A 17260-nucleotide genomic window follows, 5' to 3' on the forward strand; every position below is an offset into this window, starting at 1 on the left:
CTTTATTGTGAATACTGATATGTTTGGATTTGTATCTATCATTATATTTTGGGGTTTCTATTTGCTTCATCTGTCCTAGTATTTTTGTACTCTCTTCTTCAATTATTTTTTTAAAGATTCTATATATTTATTTATTTATTTATTATTTATTTATTTATTTATTATTTATTTGAGAGAGAGAGGGCATGAGCGGTTGGGGGGGGTATGGAGACAGGAGAGGGAGAAGCAGGCTCCCTGCTTGGCTTGGTCCAAGGCCCCTGGAATCAAGAAATGAGCTGAAGGCAGATGCTTAACCAACTGAGTCACCCAGGCACCCCCTCTCTTCCTCAATTCTTGATTTACTTTGAATTGTTTATTTTTCCTGTTCCATTTTCCTCCTTTATTGGTTTGCAAACCTCTCGGTTGTTATTCTTTGAGTGGTTACCTTAGGAATTATTTAATTAAATTCAAAAGTTAGCTAAGACTTTTACTTTCCAAGACCACTTTTAACTCTAGTTGTCCCTTCCCAATTTACTCCTTGCTAAGCATTTTAATTTTATCTTGTTTTTAAAAAGTTAAATGATTTAATCAATTGTAAATAATTCCCAACTTACTATTATGTTAATTTTATCTTGTTTAAAAAAAGTTATGTGACTTAATTAATGATAAATAATTCTAGCTGTTGTACAAACAATCCCCAAAACTCCATAGCTTAACCCAGTCAAGGTTTATTTCTCACTCTTTTTTTTTTTTTTTTTTTTAAGATTTTATTTATTTATTTGACACAGAGAGAGAGAGAGGAATCACAAGCAGGCAGAGTGGCAGGGAGCGGCAGAGGGAGAAGCAAGCTTCCCGCGGAGCAGGGAGCCGGATGTGGGACTCGATCCCAGGACTCTGGGATCGTGACCTGAGCCGAAGGCAGACGCTTAACGACTGAGCCACCCAGGCGCCCCTATTTCTCACTCTTGTCCTCTTCTGATGCAAGCCAGTCATCTCCAGGTGGGACTACTTCAAGAAGTGAGGTTGCCACATCCAAGGAAGGTCTGTACAATCTTCAAAGCTTGCCTCCTGATTGTGGAAACATGGCTAAGGCTTGTTTTCAGCTTTAAACAGTCAAAGGCTTTTTCAATCAGGGCTCATGGTTTCTTTTGCAATGCAATTCCTTCAAAACTTAGGTGGCTTCAGACCTCTCTGTGGTCTGTGACAAAGTTCTCAATTCCCCTTTTTTTCTTTGCTTTCTCATCCCCATGCCTTTCTCTCTCAACTGGTGGCTCTCAAATGGTGGCAACAGCATTTAGAGAATCTCTGCTAAGATTTGCTTCATTTCATTGAAAAATTTAACTGGTCTTCAATACTGAAAGACTTGATCCTATTGCTTATTGATTAGGATCTAAAATAGTGTACTTTCCTGAAACTTCAAGGCTCTAAATTTCTGGATTCTTTTTTTTTTTTCTTTTACATTAGAAATAGTGGATGAGAGAATTTTTTTTTAGTTTTTTTATTGTTATGTTAATCCTCACACATTACATCATTAGTTTTAGATGTAGTGTTCCATGATTCATTGTTTGTGCATAACACCCAGTGCTCCATGCAGAACGTGCCCTCTTTAATACCCATCACCAGGCTAACCCATCCTCCCACCCCCCTCCCCTCTAGAACCCTCAGTTTGTTTTTCAGAGTCCATTGTCTCTCATGGTTCATCTCTCCCTCCGATTTCCCCCCCTTCATTCTTCCCCTCCTGCTATCTTCTTTTTTTTTCTTAACATATATTGCATTATTTGTTTCAGAGGTACAGATCTGAGATTCAACAGTCTTGCACAATTCACAGCACTTACCAGAGCACATACCCTCCCCAGTGTCTATCACCCATTCACCCCATCCCTCCCACCCCACCCCCCACTCCAAAACCCTCAGTTTGTTTCCTGAGATTAAGAATTCCTCATATCAGTGAGGTCATATGATACATGTCTTTCTCTGTTTGACTTATTTCACTCAGCATAATACCCTCCAGTTCCATCCACGTCCTAGCAAATGGCAAGATCTCATTCCTTTTGATGGCTGCATAATATTCCATTGTATATATATATATACCACTTCTTCTTTATCCATTCATCTGTCAATGGACATCTTGGCTCTTTCCACAGTTTGGCTATTGTGGACATTGCTGCTATAAACATCGGGGTGCACGTACCCCTTCAGATCCCTACATTTGTATCTTTGGGGTAAATACCCAGTAGTGCAATTGCTGGATCGTATGGTAGCTCTATTTTCAACTTTTTGAGGAACCTCCACACTGTTTTCCAGGGTGGCTGCACCAGCTTGCATTCCCACCAACAATGTAGGAGGGTTCCCCCTTCTCCGCATCCCTGCCAACATCTATCATTTCCTGACTTGTTAATTTTAGCCATTCTGACTAGTGTGAGGTGGTATCTCATTGAGGTCTTGATTTGGATTTCCCTGATGCCGAGCAATGTTGAGCACCTTTTCATGTGTCTGTTGGCCAGTTGGATGTCTTCTTTGGAAAAATGTCTGTTCATGTCTTTTGCCCATTTCTTGATTGGATTCTTTGTTCTTGTTCTTTGGGTGTTGAGTTTGATAAGTTCTTTATAGATTTTGGATACTAGCCCTTTAGCTGATATGTCATTTGCAAATATCTTCTCCCATTCTGTCGGTTGTCTTTTGGTTTTGTTGACTGTTTCTTTTGCTTTGCAAAAGCTTTTTATCTTGATGAGGTCCCAATAGTTCATTTTTGCCCTTGCTTCCCTTGCCTTTGGTGATGTTTCTAGGAAGAAGTTGCTGCGGCTGAGGTCGAAGAGGTTGCTGCCTGTGTTCTCCTTTAGGATTTTGATGGACTCCTGTCTCACATTGAGGTCTTCCAACCATTTGGAGTCTATTTTTGTGTGTGGTGTAAGGAAATGGTCCAGTTTCATTCTTCTGCATGTGGCTGTCCAGTTTTCCCAACACCATTTGTTGAAGAGACTGTCTTTTTTCCATTGGACATTCTTTCCTGCTTTGTCAAAGATGAGTTGACCATAGAGTTGAGGGTCCATTTCTGGGCTCTCTATTCTGTTCCATTGATCTATGTGTCTGTTTCTGTGCCAGTACCATACTGTCTTGATGATGACAGCTTTGTAATAGAGCTGGAAGTCCGGAAGTGTGATGCCGCCAGCTTTGCTTTTCTTTTTCAACATTCCTCTGGCTATGCGGAGTCTTTTCTGGTTCCATACAAATTTTAGGATTATTTGTTCCATTTCTTTGAAAAAAGTGGATGGTATTTTGATGGGGATTGCATTGAATGTGTAGATTGCTCTAGGTAGCATTGACATCTTCATAATATTTGTTCTTCCAATCCATGAGCATGGAACGTTTTTCCATTTCTTTGTGTCTTCCTCAATTTCTTTCATGAGTATTTATAGTTTTCTGAGTACAGATTCCTTGACTCTTTGGTTAGATTTATTCCTAGGTATCTTACGGTTTTGGGTGCAATTGTAAATGGGATCGACTCCTTAATTTCTCTTTCTTCTGTCTTGTTGTTGGTGTATAGGAATGCCACTGACTTCTGTGCATTGATTTTATATCCTGCCACTTTACTGAATTCCTGTATGAGTTCTAGCAGTTTTGGGGTGGAGTCTTTGGGGTTTTCCACATAAAGTATCATATCATCTACAAACAGTGAGAGTTTGACTTCTTTTCTGATTTGGATGCCTTTGATTTCTTTTTGTTGTCTGATTGCTGTGGCTAGGACTTCCAATACTATGTTGAATAGCAGTGGTGATAGTGGACATCCCTGCCACGTTCCTGACCTTAGGGGGAAAGCTCTCAGTTTTTCCCGTTGATAATGATATTCGCTGTAGGTTTTTCATAGATGGCTTTTATGATATTGAGGTATGTACCCTCTATGCCTATACTCTGAAGAGTTTTGATCAAGAAAGGATGCTGTACTTTGTCAAATGCTTTTTCTGCATCTATTCAGAGGATCATATGGTTCTTCTTCTTTCTTTGATTAATGTATTGTATCACATTGATTGATTTGTGGATGTTGAACCAACCTTGCAGCCCAGGGATAAATCCCACTTGGGCGTGGTGAATAATCCTTTTAATGTACTGTTGGATCCTACTGGCTAGTATTTTGGTGAGAATTTTTGCATCCATGTTCATCAAGGATATTGGTCTCTAATTCTCCTCTTTGATGGGGTCTTTGTCTGGTTTTGGGATCAAGGTAATGGTGGCCTCATAAAACGAGTTTGGAAGTTTTCCTTCCATTTCTATTTTTTGGAACAGTTTCAGAAGAATAGGTATTAATTCTTCTTTAAATGTTTGGTAGAATTCCCCTGGGAAGCCATCTGGCCCTGGGCTTTTGTGTTTTGGGAGATTTTTGATGACTGCTTCAATTTCCTTCGTGGTTATAGGTCTGTTCAGGTTTTCTATTTCTTCCTGGTTCAGTTTTGGTAGTTGATACATCTCTAGGAATGCATCCATTTCTTCCAGGTTATCGAATTTGCTGGCATAGAGTTGCTCATAATATGTTCTTATAATTGTTTGTATTTCTTTGGTGTTGGTTGTGATCTCTCCTCTTTCATTCACGATTTTGTTGATTTGGGTCCTTTCTCTTTTCTTTTTGATAAGTCTGGCCAGGAGTTTATCAATCTTGTTAATTCTTTCAAAGAACCAGCTCCTAGATTCGTTGATCTGTTCTACTGTTCTTTTAGTTTCTATTTCATTGATTTCTGCTCTGATCTTTATTATTTCTCTTCTCCTGCTGGGTTTAGCAGGAGGGTTTATTTGCTGTTCTTTCTCCAGCTCCTTTAGGTGTAGGGTTAGGTTGTGGACTTGAGACCTTTCTTGTTTCTTGAGAAAGGCTTGTATTGCTATATACTTTCCTCTTAGGACTGCCTTTGCTGCATCCCAAAGATTTTGAACAGTTGTGTTTTCATTTTCATTGGTTTCCATGAATTTTTTTTAATTCTTCTTTAATTTCCTGGTTGACGCATTCATTCTTTAGTAGGATGCTCTTTAGCCTCCATGTATTTGAGTTCTTTCCGACTTTCCTCTTGTGATTGAGTTCTAGTTTCAAAGCATTGTGGTCTGAAAATAGGCAGGGAATGATCCCAATCTTTTGGTACTGGTTGAGACCTGATTTATGACCTAGGATGTGATCGATTCTGGAGAATGTTCCATGGGCACTAGAGAAGAATGTGTATTCCATTGCTTTGGGATGGAATGTTCTGAATATGTCTGTGAAGTCCATTTGGTCCAGTGTGTCATTTAAAGTCTTTATTTCCTTGTTGATCTTTTGCTTAGATGATCTGTCCAATTCAGTGAGGGGGGTGTTAAAGTCCCCCACTGTTACTGTATGGTTGTCAATGTGTTTCTTTGCTTTTGTTATTAATTTCCTTATATAATTGGCTGCTCCCATGTTAGGGGCATAGATATTTACAATTGTTAGATCTTCTTGTTGGATAGACCCTTTAAGTAGGATATAGTGTCCTTCCTCATCTCTTATTACAGTCTTTGGTTTAAAATCTAATTTGTCTAATATAAGGATTGCCACCCCAGCTTTCTTTTGGTGTCCATTAGCATGGTAAATGGTTTTCCACCCCCTCACTTACAATCTGGGGATGTCTTTGGGTCCAAAATGAGTCTCTTGCAGACAGCATATCGATGGGTCTTGTTTTTTAATCCAATCTGATAGCCTGTGTCTTTTGATTGGGGTATTTAGCCCATTTACATTCAGGGTAACTATTGAAAGATATGAATTTAGTGCCATTGTATTGCCTGTAAGGTGACTGTTACTGTATATTGTCTGTGTTCCTTTCTGGTCTATGTTGCTTTTAGGCTCTCTCTTTGCTTAGAGGACCCCTTTCAAGATTTCTTGGAGGGCTGGTTTCGTGTTTGCAAATTCCTTTAGTTTTTGTTTGTCCTGGAAGCTTTTTATCTCTCCTTCTATTTTCAATGACAGCCTAGCTGGATCTAGTATTCTTGGCTGCATATTTTTCTCATTTAGTGCTCTGAATATATCCTGCCAGTCGTTTCTGGCCTGCCAGGTCTCTGTGGATAGGTCTGTTGCCATACTAATGTTTCTATCATTGTAGGTTACATATCTCTTCTCCTGAGCTGCTTTCAGGATATTCTCTTTGTCTCTGAGACTCGTAAGTTTTACTATTAGATGTCAGGGTGTTGACCTATTTTTATTGATTTTGAGAGGGGTTCTCTGTGCTTCCTGGATTTTGATGCCTGTTTCCTTTCCCAAATTAGGGAAGTTCTCTGCTATAATTTGCTCCATTATACCTTCTGCCCCTCTCTCTCTTTCTTCTTCTTCTGGGATCCCAATTATTCTAATGTTGTTTCGTCTTATGGTATCGCTTATCTCTCGAATTCTGCCCTCGTCATCCAGTAGTTGTTTATCTCTCTTTTTCTCAGCTTCTTTATTTTCCACCATTTGGTCTTCTATATCACTGATTCTCTCTTCGGCCTCATTTATCCTAGCAGTTAGCGCCCCCATATTTGATTGCACCTCATTAATAGGCTTTTTGATTTCGACTTGGATAGATTTTAGTTCTTTTACTTCTCCAGAAGGGGTTTCTCTAATAACTCCCATGCTTTTTTCAAGCCCAGCTAGTATCTTTAAAGTGATGATTCTGAACTCTAGATCTGACATCGTACTAATGTCCGTATTGAGTAGGTCCCTGGCAGTCGGTACTACCTCTTGTTCTTTTTCTTGAGGTGATTTTTTCCGTCTTGTCATTGTGTCCAGAGGAGAATAGATGAATGAGAGAACAAAATGCTAACAGGGTAACAACGTCCCCAGAAAATATACTCTAAACAAATCAGAAAAGATCTGAAGCAGGGGGAAAAGAAAGGGAAAGAGAGAAAAAAGAAAAAGAAAAAAAAGAAAAAGATAAAAATAAAAACAAACAAAAACAGAACAAAACAAAAAAAAGCAGAATATAATCAAATATGATCAGGCTGGTACATAGATCAGTGCCACACACTAGAATTTGGGTGTATTTTGGTCTGTTAGAAGAAAGTGCCTCCCAAAATTTTAAAGAAAGAAAAACTTATATATGTACAAAAATAAGGGTTTATATGATGAAGGGATGGAATATGACTGTTAAGGTGAAAATTATAAAAAATTTTATAAAAGGAATTGATAAGAAGTTGTTTGAAAAAAGAAAGAAGAGGATTTAAAAAAAAGAAGAAAAAAAAGGGAGAGAATGTGATCAGGCAGGGGAGTAGAAAAAAACCATACACTAGAGATTTAGGGTATATTTTGATCGTTAGAAGAAACTATCTCAAAATTTTAAAGAGAGAACAACTTATTTATATATGCCAAAAATACAGGTAACTACCATGAAGGGATAGAATATGACTCTAAAAATGAAAAATAAAAATTCTTTTTTAAAGAAGGGATTGATAAGATGTTGGTTGAAAAAGGGAAAAAGAAAAATTCAAAAAAAAAAGTTAAAAAAAAAATTAACTTTGAAAGACTACAGAATCATGGTAAAAAAGCCATGGATTCTATGTGCAGCATTCCCCTAGCTCTGGAGTTCTGCCATTCTCATTGATGGGTAAACTTGGTCTTGGCTGGCTGTTCTCGCTGCTCTTCTGGGGGAGGGGCCTGTTGCCGTGGTTCCCAAATGTCTTTGCCGGAGGCGGAATTGCCCCGCCCTTGCCGGTCCGGGCTAAGTAATCTGCTTGGGTTTGCTCTCGGAGCTTTTGTTCCCTGCAAGCTTTCCGTACAGCTTTGGAGGCCGAGAGTGAAAATGGCGGCCTCCCAATCTCCGCCCCGGAGGAGCCGAGAACTCGGGGCCCCGCTCCTCAGTGAGCCCCCAGAGAAAAGCAGTCAGTCACTCCCGTCTCCCCGGTCTCCGGCCGCACTCCGTGCTCACCCGGCCTGTGACAGCGCGTTTCTATCTCTGGCACCTGACCCCGTGTGGAGTCTCCAAATCCAGCAGATCCCCGCGGTGCGCTCCCGCACCTCTCCTCCCGGGGGGGAGGAAGGGGAGTCTCCCCGGATCTGCCGCTTGTTGGGTCCCTGCTGGAGCGGCAGTGGCCCGACTGTGCCGCGGATCACGGTTTATGGCAACCCTGAGCTGAGAGCCCGCGCCTCGGCTCCGTCTCTGCAGCCGGCTTCCCTGCTCCGATCCCTGGGAGCTCTGCTGCACTCAGGCACCCCCGGTTTTCCCGTGACCCCGAGGGTCCCGAGACCACACTGTCCCGCGAGGGTTCCACCCCCAGCTTAGCCACCAGAGTGACGTCCCTCAGTGGAGCAGACTCTAAAAGTTCCGATTTTGTGCTCCGTGGCTCTATCACTTGCCAGAAGCGGCCGACGGAGGCCCCTCCCCCGCCGTCTATCCTCCCGAATATCGCCTCAGATTCACTTCTCCACATGTCCTACCTTCCAGAAAGTGGTCGCTTTTCTGTTCAGAGAGTTGTTGCTATTCTTTTCTTTGATCTCCTGTTGAGTTTGTAGGTGTTCAGAATGGTTTGATCCCTATCCAGCTGAATTCCTGAGACCAGACGAAATCCAGGTCTCCTACTCCTCCGCCATCTTGTTCCACCCCCCTAAATTTCTGGATTCTATTTCCTTTTATTTCTTATTAATCGGCCAAATATTCTCCAAATCATCTCTTTCTTGTAACAGCCTGACAGATGTAACCATCTACATCTGACTCACAATACTAAGGTTCTGTTTTATAAACCCTTCCCCTAGGGCTACTGGCCCATGAGGCTCATGATCTGCCTCAGAATTATCCAGGGAATGGTTCTGCCATTGCAACACAGGTCAGCACTTTCTGAGCCTTCTTATATCAGTTTTCTTGTTGTCCACAACATGACCACTAAGCCAGTGTCACACATTTGATGTCTTGGAGTGGCAACAGCTCTTTTCAATGTACCAATTTCTATATTACTCAAGATAAGTACAACTAGTTACTGTGATAATCTCTACAACTGTGAGTTAACATAATAGAGGTTTCTGTTTCACACCATATTCAGTGCTGGTTGGGAAGTTCTCCTGGAGTGTCTCCTCCATGGAGTGACTCAGGGATCCAGGATGATATGATGTCACCATCTTCAATGGGTGACATCTACAGTAACCATGGGAGGGCATGAGAAAGTGCATTGGTGTTTTACGCCTATGCCTGAAAGTAGAATACACTACTTCTGTCTCCATCTGCACTCCATTAGCCAGAATCCAATAACATGACCGCAACTATTTGCAATTAAAAGTGGAAAACAGTCTTCCTTTGTGTCTGAGAGGAGCAGAAGTGAATGGTGACCATATATATAGTCAGTCTGTGCCATACCCCATGAGACTTTATTGTTGTATCCACTCAATGCTTGTTTAGATTCACCCTCATGCTTGGCACATCTTTGCTCTTTTTACATTCTTGCATGTGACACTTTCCCTCTGCCTGAAGTAGATTTTTTAGAATTTCTTTAAGTGGGTGTCTTCTGGCAGGAACCTCTCTCAGTTTCATTTAACTGAAATTTGCCTTTCAGTTTGTCTTTGTCTTTAAGAGAAATTTCTAATGAATGTAAAGAAAGTTGATAGTTGATAGTTACTTTATCTCAGTTCATTGAAGATATTATTTATTCCATAGTGGTCTAGCCCCTATTGTTGCAGATGAACAGTCGGCTTTCAATTTAACTGTTGTTCTTTTCTCTCTGGATGCTTTTAAAATCTTCTCTTTGCCTTTGCTGTTCTGTAATCTCATTAGCATGTGTCCAGGTATGGGCTTATTTATTTTTATATTTAATGCTTGAGATTCTTTGATTTCTTGAATCTACAGATTTATGATTTTCTTCAGTTCCAGAAAGTCCCAAGACATTATATGGGCAAATCTAGCCTCCACACCACTCTTTTTCTTCTCTTGGACTTTTATTAGATGTATATTAAACTCTCCCACTCTAGTCTCTGTGTTCTTATGCCTTTTTGATATTTTCCATCTATGTCTTTCTGGCTACCTTCTGGATCATTTCTTCTGATATATCTGCAATTCATTAATTCTTTCCTAAACTGTATCACATCTGATGTGAAACTCCTCCATAGAGTTTTTAAATGTGTTATATTTTTCGTTTCTAGAAGTTCCATTTAGTTATTTTTCAAAACTTATTATTATTTATAGTTTCTTGTTCTCTTCCCATATCTTCCAGTTTGTGTTTTAGTTCTTTAAGCATATTATATATACTTATACTGTTATCTCTGGCTAATAATTTTATTACCTAAGGAAATTGAATGGCAGTTTACACATACACATCCTGGATCTCACTCTCTTGTGATGCCTCATTATTGTGTATTTGTTTATTTTACTGCAACTCTTAGACACTTTTGGGTGGCCGTGCTTTGAGACCTGGAATGCAGGGTGGTTTCTTCAGAAAATATTTGCATTCACTTCCGCAAGGCACTTTGTAGGTTTGCTCTAAATTAAATTCTCAGGTTGAAATAACTTAGCAGTGTGAATTCTAGCCAAAATCCTATGTGAGCACCACTTTTGGGGTCCAAATTCTCAGTGTCAGTTTCCCACCCTCTACCTGGACCAGACGTTTAAGTTTCCTGACATTCTCCTGGGTTTATTTCTGGTTTGTCCTTACATGGAAGTTAGAGCTCTTTGGGATCCAGTCTTAAAGGGGGGATAAATTCCTGTTAGACCTTCTACCTCAGACAGGCCCTGAGAGAAGCTTCCTGCTCTCCATGCTTCATGAGACCATTAAAACTTATGCTAGATTCACTTGATTTTACAAATGTCTTCAGAGAAAAAAGCTAGCTTGAACAGTCTGTTTATATATCTGAATTCCCATATTTATTTAATTTTTGGCTACAGAATTTACTTACTTTATTGATAGATCATCAACGCACCTTAGATTTTATTACCCAGCATTTTATTTATTTGTTTGTTTATTTATTTATTTATTTATTTATTTATATTTATTTGACAGAGAGAAACACAGCGAGAGAGGGAGCACAAGCAGGGGCAGTGGGAGAGGGAGAAGCAGACTCCCCGCCGAGCAGGGAGCCCGATGTGGGACTCGATCCCAGGACCCTGGGACCATGACCTGAGCCAAAGGCAGACGCTTAATGACTGAGCCACCCAGGCGCCCTATTATCCAGCATTTTTAAAGATTTTATGTATTTATTTGATAGAGAGAAAGCCAGAGACAGAGCACAAGCAGAGGGGGAAGGGGCAAAAAGAGAGGGAGAAGCAGACTCCCTGCTGAGCAGGGAGCCAGATGCGGGGGCTTGATTCCAGGACCCTGGGATCATGACCTGAGCCAAAGCAGACACTTATCCGACTGAGCCACCCAGGCACTCCTATCCAGCATTTTTAATAACTTTTTGATGGAAAGGAAAACACAAGGGGGATCCACTATAGTCTACCATATTACCCTGTCTATTGATATTTGTCATAAGGCCCACTTCATCACCAAATGGTGACCGCCCCCAGTAGAGGACAGACTTACCTTTAGACTTACTTTTCATTCTATTCTAAAAGTAAAGCATCCTAATTAAAGTAAGTTGAAAATATAGAGAAAAGTTTAACTCTAAGATTCAAGATATTTGGATATATTTCCATACAAATATGTCCATATTATCAACTTGGCTTTTTTCCTTCCAGTCTTTTCCCCTCTAAATAGAAATTTTTATATTGAGATTAACTAGAGAAATGGTTAATTAAATGTGAAGCAATATTCAGCAGCACTTAAAAGCAACAATTTATAAATCTTATGTGATATTATAAAGAAATTCTTTTTGAGGGACAACTGGGTGATTGAGTTGATTAAGCATCTACCTTTGGCTCAGGTCATGATCCCAGGGTCCTGGGATCCAGCCCCACGTTGGGCTCCCTGCTCAGCAGGGAGCCTGCTTCTCCCTCTCCCTTTGCCTCTCTCCCCAGTTTATGCTCTCTCTCTCTCTCACTCACACTCTCTCTCTCAAATAAATAAATAAAATCTTAAAAAAAAATTCTTTCTGATGTAATGGTAAGCTGGGCAAAGTGTAGAGAAAGCAATTGCGTGGGGGTGGAGGGGGCTGCTCTCCTGGACCACTCACTCTAGGCACCAGCAAGAGCCAGCCAGCTCATTCCGAGGCTCTACAGCAGGCACTCTGTAACTGGGTGTTGACTGATAGCTAACACTAGGGGCCCCCGAGCCCCTAGATATCTCTAGAGCAGCAAGCAAAGGGATCTTGTTCTCTTGCCTTCTCTAAAGACAACAAAAGAATTCATAGAGGATCACTCAATTCATGCCCTCTAATGACAATTACACACAATTTGCTTGCAGTTTAACATAAGCTTAATTATGGACAACAAATTGCTACCTAACAGGACTCTAATATTAATTTTTAAACTCCCCACCCCCACCCCAACTAACTAAGGAACCAGTGGAAACTTCGATTCAATTAAGGCAAGAGTCAATGCCTGGCCCTTTGCTTATGGCCAGTGAGCATGCCCATGTGTCCCTCACTGTCCCCAGTCGTGCCCCACAAGGATCCTACTTCAGTCTCTGCCTTTGTACTTGTCCAGAGTTTACTGTGAGAGTGGAAACCTGTAGCAATGATGCTGCTAAGGAAACTTGGCATTCTCCCAATACCCTCCGCAAAAGGGTTCCATCTAGTTTCCAATGCTGAGTGTTTGTTTGGGCTTATGTGCTGCCTCTGTTTAGTCTACAAAACTGGTGTTTTAGGCTCTGCTTCCAGTATGAGGAGAATAACTTCCAGGTTGGGTCTAAGGTGAACATAGACCATTGTACACCCCCCCCCCCATCACAAAGAGAAGTGGGAATGGAACTGCCCATATGAGAGGATTAAACCTCTCTCGGGGCTTACTGCTGTGTGGCTGCTAAAACTATTGTTGCACTGTTCTGTTCAGCATTGCATCTTAACCCCTAGGCCAGAGCCAGACTCTTTCTAGGTGCTCCATAAATACCCATGACAGCAGAACCCAGATATTTCTTTCTAACAAACTAAAGAACCGCACAAATGTATTTTTTAAATGTTTACATATCTATATGCATAGTGTTTATGCTCCCTTGTGGGACTTAGCACGTTAGGGTTTACAACGAAGGCTTTTTGGATCTTTGCCTATTCTTTGTAACTAAGCCATTAGTTCCATGAGGGCAGGAGCCCACATATCTCTCTCCATACACCCCACAGGTTCACACAGCACCAGGCACATGCATGGCTGGCATTCAATGACATGAGTACTTTGGTTGGCCAACTAAACAAACATGTGAATGCTGGGTCCATGAAATCATATACTTGCCATTTCAGAGTTGGTGGTGGTTGCAGAAGCTGTCAGTGGCCCCAAGATGAGAAATACCCCAAGATATGACTCACCAATACCTCTCAAATACAGTGGGTCCTGATCTCCCTGCAGATGGCTAAGCTTACTCCCAGTCAAAAGCTGGTCATTCTCACTTATTTGTGAGTTCCATCATACCCCCATAGAATAGGCCAGCATTCAGGAAGCCTATGGCTACAGAATAGCATACATATGGCGAGACCACCACTCCACTATAAAACTCCTGACTGCCACAGTTGCTGAAGAGTGTTGATACATGAGGACCCATAGAAGGCTGGTCATATTTTTGAGTAACTGATGACAGAAAGAAAGGTCTCAAAAAGCAGCTTCCTGGGAGCACCCCCATCTTAACGAAATGAGCTGCCTTGTGCTTCTCCCTGACCCTTGGTTTTGGGTCAAGACTGGAGATGAAAGGTGATGAGAAGAACAGCCAGGACGTGACAGTCTCTGCTTCTCTGCAGCTGTGGGTCTTCAAGCTAGCCAAGTCCTGGCCAACCTTAAACACGCTCATCAAGATCATCGGGAACTCGGTGGGAGCGCTGGGGAACCTCACCATCATCCTGGCCATCATTGTCTTTGTCTTCGCTCTGGTGGGCAAGCAGATACTTGGGGATAATTACTGGGACAACCGGCATAATATCTCCGCGCCCAATGAAGAATGGCCGTGCTGGCACGTGCACGACCTCTTCCACTCCTTCCTCATCATCTTCCGGATCCTGTGTGGAGAGTGGATCGAGAACATGTGGGCCTGCATGGAAGTTGGCCAGAAATCCATATGCCTCATCCTTTTCTTGACAGTGATGCTTCTGGGGGACCTGGTGGTAAGTGCTGAGCCCCGCTGGGGGCACTGTCTTGGGGGCCATGGAGGAGACTTATGGGTTATCCTAAAAAGCTTTGAGGTTGCACATTTTTATGCCCCCATCATACCTCCCAGACTGTAATTCTTCAAACTTTGCAAAGTCATGTGGGGCTGTTCTAAGAACTGTCCCATGGGAGGTAACTTGACTTGCTGGTGTGAGCACATAGGAGAGGGGTGGAAAGACCTGTTTAGAATCCCAGTTCTACCACTAGTAAGGCTGGAAGACCCAGCACAAGAGACAATCTCCTCCAGCTTTAATTTCCTTACAATCAAGAAAATAGTGCTTACTCAGAGGCTTACCCAGGGAATGAAATTACAGGAGATGACATAGGCAAATTGCCTAGTGCAGTGTCTAGGCCACAACAGGAACTCAGTAAATGTTAGCTGTTAGTCGTTGAAGAAAAATTTCCTTCCCCACTCTAGGGGTTCTCAGAAGATATTTTTCTCTAGTGCTGTGAGAGCTGACTGATTTCTCTAAGATACACAGGTCCTAGCTAAGAGCAGGAGGGCGGGCACTATGGGACAAGATGAAAGAGAGAAGCTGGGTCATGGACCACATCCAATGCCACAATGTCAATAACAAAATCCACTTCCACATTTGGGGGAGCCCCATTTGGCCCCGGCACCCCTTCTCTATCCTAGTTGGCCCCTTGTCCTCAGCTTACCCCCACCCACTGTGGTTCTGGGCACCCTTGCTGCACCAGCACTGGCTACTAGAGAGGGACATATGGACCCTCAGAAGTCCCTTTCTTACTGCCCTGAAAGTCAACCAACTTGGATTATTTTCCTGTAAGAGTTTTACAGACACAAGATAGCTAAACCAGGAGAGATGAAACAACAAATCCAGACTTTTCAGTCTTTCCCACCTGGGGCATGGAGCCAGAGATGCCTTCCCCCCCATTCCTGAGTTAGGGGGTGGGCTGAAGATCCTTTCTTCCAGGCTGAGGTCAGCATGCCTGCAGAGCTACAGGGGCCCCGAACCCTCAGGCAGGAAGTTTCCCTTCCTGAGCACTTTTACAGCCCTCGGGTAGTTTCCTCTTCACAACCACTCCAAAAGGGAGGGAGTCCCCACTTCCAGCTCATGGGGGAAGAACATGAAGTTGGAAACAGCAAGGAGATTGCCCAGGATCCCAGAGTGAGGAAAAGAACCCAGGGCTTTGGCAGATGACAGTGGCCTCAGGGCAGACCCATACGTGTTCCTCTCCCTTATCCCTGAATGTCCCTTGGTTTGGCAGGGGTGATCCTTCTCTATGACAGAAAATGTGCTTCCAAGCCTTGTCCACATGAGGCAGGTCGCTTGGGACATCCCCAAGACTCCCTTCAGTGGCTCTCAAAATGTTCATTCTCCCAGGAGGGAAAGCGTGTTGGGTGGACAGGGAGAGGCCCAGGTGTGGCTGTCCTGCCCTCCGGCTGCCAACCTGGCAGACTATGGAGGGACTCAGCTCCTCGTTGGTGGAGCCATCTTTGCTTCCACTCCTTCTCTCCAGGTGCTCAACCTGTTCTCACCCTGCTGTTGAACTCCTTCATTGCCAACAACCTTGTAGCTCCAGATGAAGACAGGGAGGTGAACAACCTGCAGGTTGCCCTGGCATGGATCCAGCATTTGGCCATCGTACCAGGAAGGCCATTTGCAGCTTCTTCACCAGGCCTTGCCTGCTGCCCTGCCCAAGACAGAGCCCCAGCTGGTGGTGAAACTCCCCCTCTCCAGCTCCAAAGCTGAGAACCACATTGCTGCTGATATAGCTGTGGGGAGCCCCAGAGGGCTTCCAGTGTCCAGAGGCCCCAGGGATGACCACAATGACTTCATCACCAATCCTAACATATGGGTCTCTCTGTCCATTGCCGAAGGCAAATCTGACCCCGATGAACTGGAGGAGGATGGTGAGGAGGATGCTCGGAGCTCCCAGCAGGAAGTGATCCCTCAAGGGCGGGTGAGAGTCCTCACATGGGACAGGCTCAGGGCTGGAGTGACAGGGGCAGAAGGGAAAATAGAATAAGGAGGTTTTCCAACATCAGGACTGGCACAGCCTGGATGAGCCCCGGGCAAGCCAAGCATAGGAGCACTAGATGTCAGGAAGCAAATACCATGCCAAGCTTTCTGGAGGACGTGGCATTTGAGCAGGGCCTGGAAACAAAGGGTCAGAATTCCCCAGGCAAGCAGAGAGCAGGGACAGCACCTTAGTCCCAGGCCACTTTGACGTTCTTGGGATTGTCTTTCACACAACTGCCCCGCTTATTTCACCCAACTCGGGCTCTGTGCCTGAGATGCTAACAAGACTCCTCTAAGAACAGATGTGGTCCAAGAGCGAGATTTATCTGATCTTCATCGGAAGCCTAGGGAGTCCTGCTCATTATGTGACTCATTTATCCAGCCTTTCCCAAAAAACCAGACCGGCGGGGGTCGTGTGTCACAGGGAAATGACACTTCTGCACAATATGGGAAGGCAGGGGTACCTGTGGGGTCTGGAGACAGGCAGGGCTGATGGCCAGGCCACTAAGTGGCCTCAGACGGCTGTGCTTTGAGTCCGTAGCTCTACCACAGCCTTCTTCCCCTGCAGCTGTCACTTCTCGTGTGTTCCAGCAGCTGCTATTATCAGCTGCCATATTTTACATGCATATTTTATATGTGTGGGTGACAGCCAAGGGCAGGGCGTCACCATCCCCGGAATAAAGGACATGGACTCTGTGACGACTGTCTCCACTCAGAGGCATTTTCAGTTACTTTGGGGTTCTTGGGGGACTTCAGATGGCCAAGTTTGCCACCTCTCTGACCTCTGAACAAGTAATAATGGTCATGGCTAACATCTATTGAGCCAAGCACTTCATGCCAAGTGTTGTACAAGCATTCACCTATTTAGTCATCAAAAGCACTGAATAAAGTAGATTTTGCTTTCTCAATTTTGCAGGTGGGAAAAATGGAGATCAGGTTGAATTTATTTGCGTAAAGCCACATAGCTTGTAAGGAATGGAGTCGAGAGTTAAACAGACGTGGTTAGAGAGACTCCGGGCTCGCTTCTTACAAGCGTGTGTGTATGGATGCATGTATGTATGCTGCAGAGATTAGGTCCTTAGCTCTGGCAGACTATGAGGTGCAAGATGTCTTCAAACTGAGAAGCAGTCA

General features: G+C 43.2%; 1 long non-coding RNA gene and 1 pseudogene across 1 annotated transcript in view; both read left to right on the plus strand.

Moving 5' to 3' along the window:
* The window catches only part of LOC118521678 (uncharacterized), a 217213-nt gene that overhangs the window by 89207 nt on the left and 110746 nt on the right, over positions 1-17260 (plus strand). The window lies entirely within an intron of this gene.
* LOC118531539 (sodium channel protein type 10 subunit alpha-like) overlaps positions 1-17260 on the plus strand; it is a 53867-nt pseudogene that overhangs the window by 5176 nt on the left and 31431 nt on the right.

This window comes from Halichoerus grypus, chromosome 13 (assembly GCF_964656455.1).
Source record: "Halichoerus grypus chromosome 13, mHalGry1.hap1.1, whole genome shotgun sequence".
Taxonomy (NCBI): Eukaryota; Metazoa; Chordata; class Mammalia; order Carnivora; family Phocidae; genus Halichoerus; species Halichoerus grypus.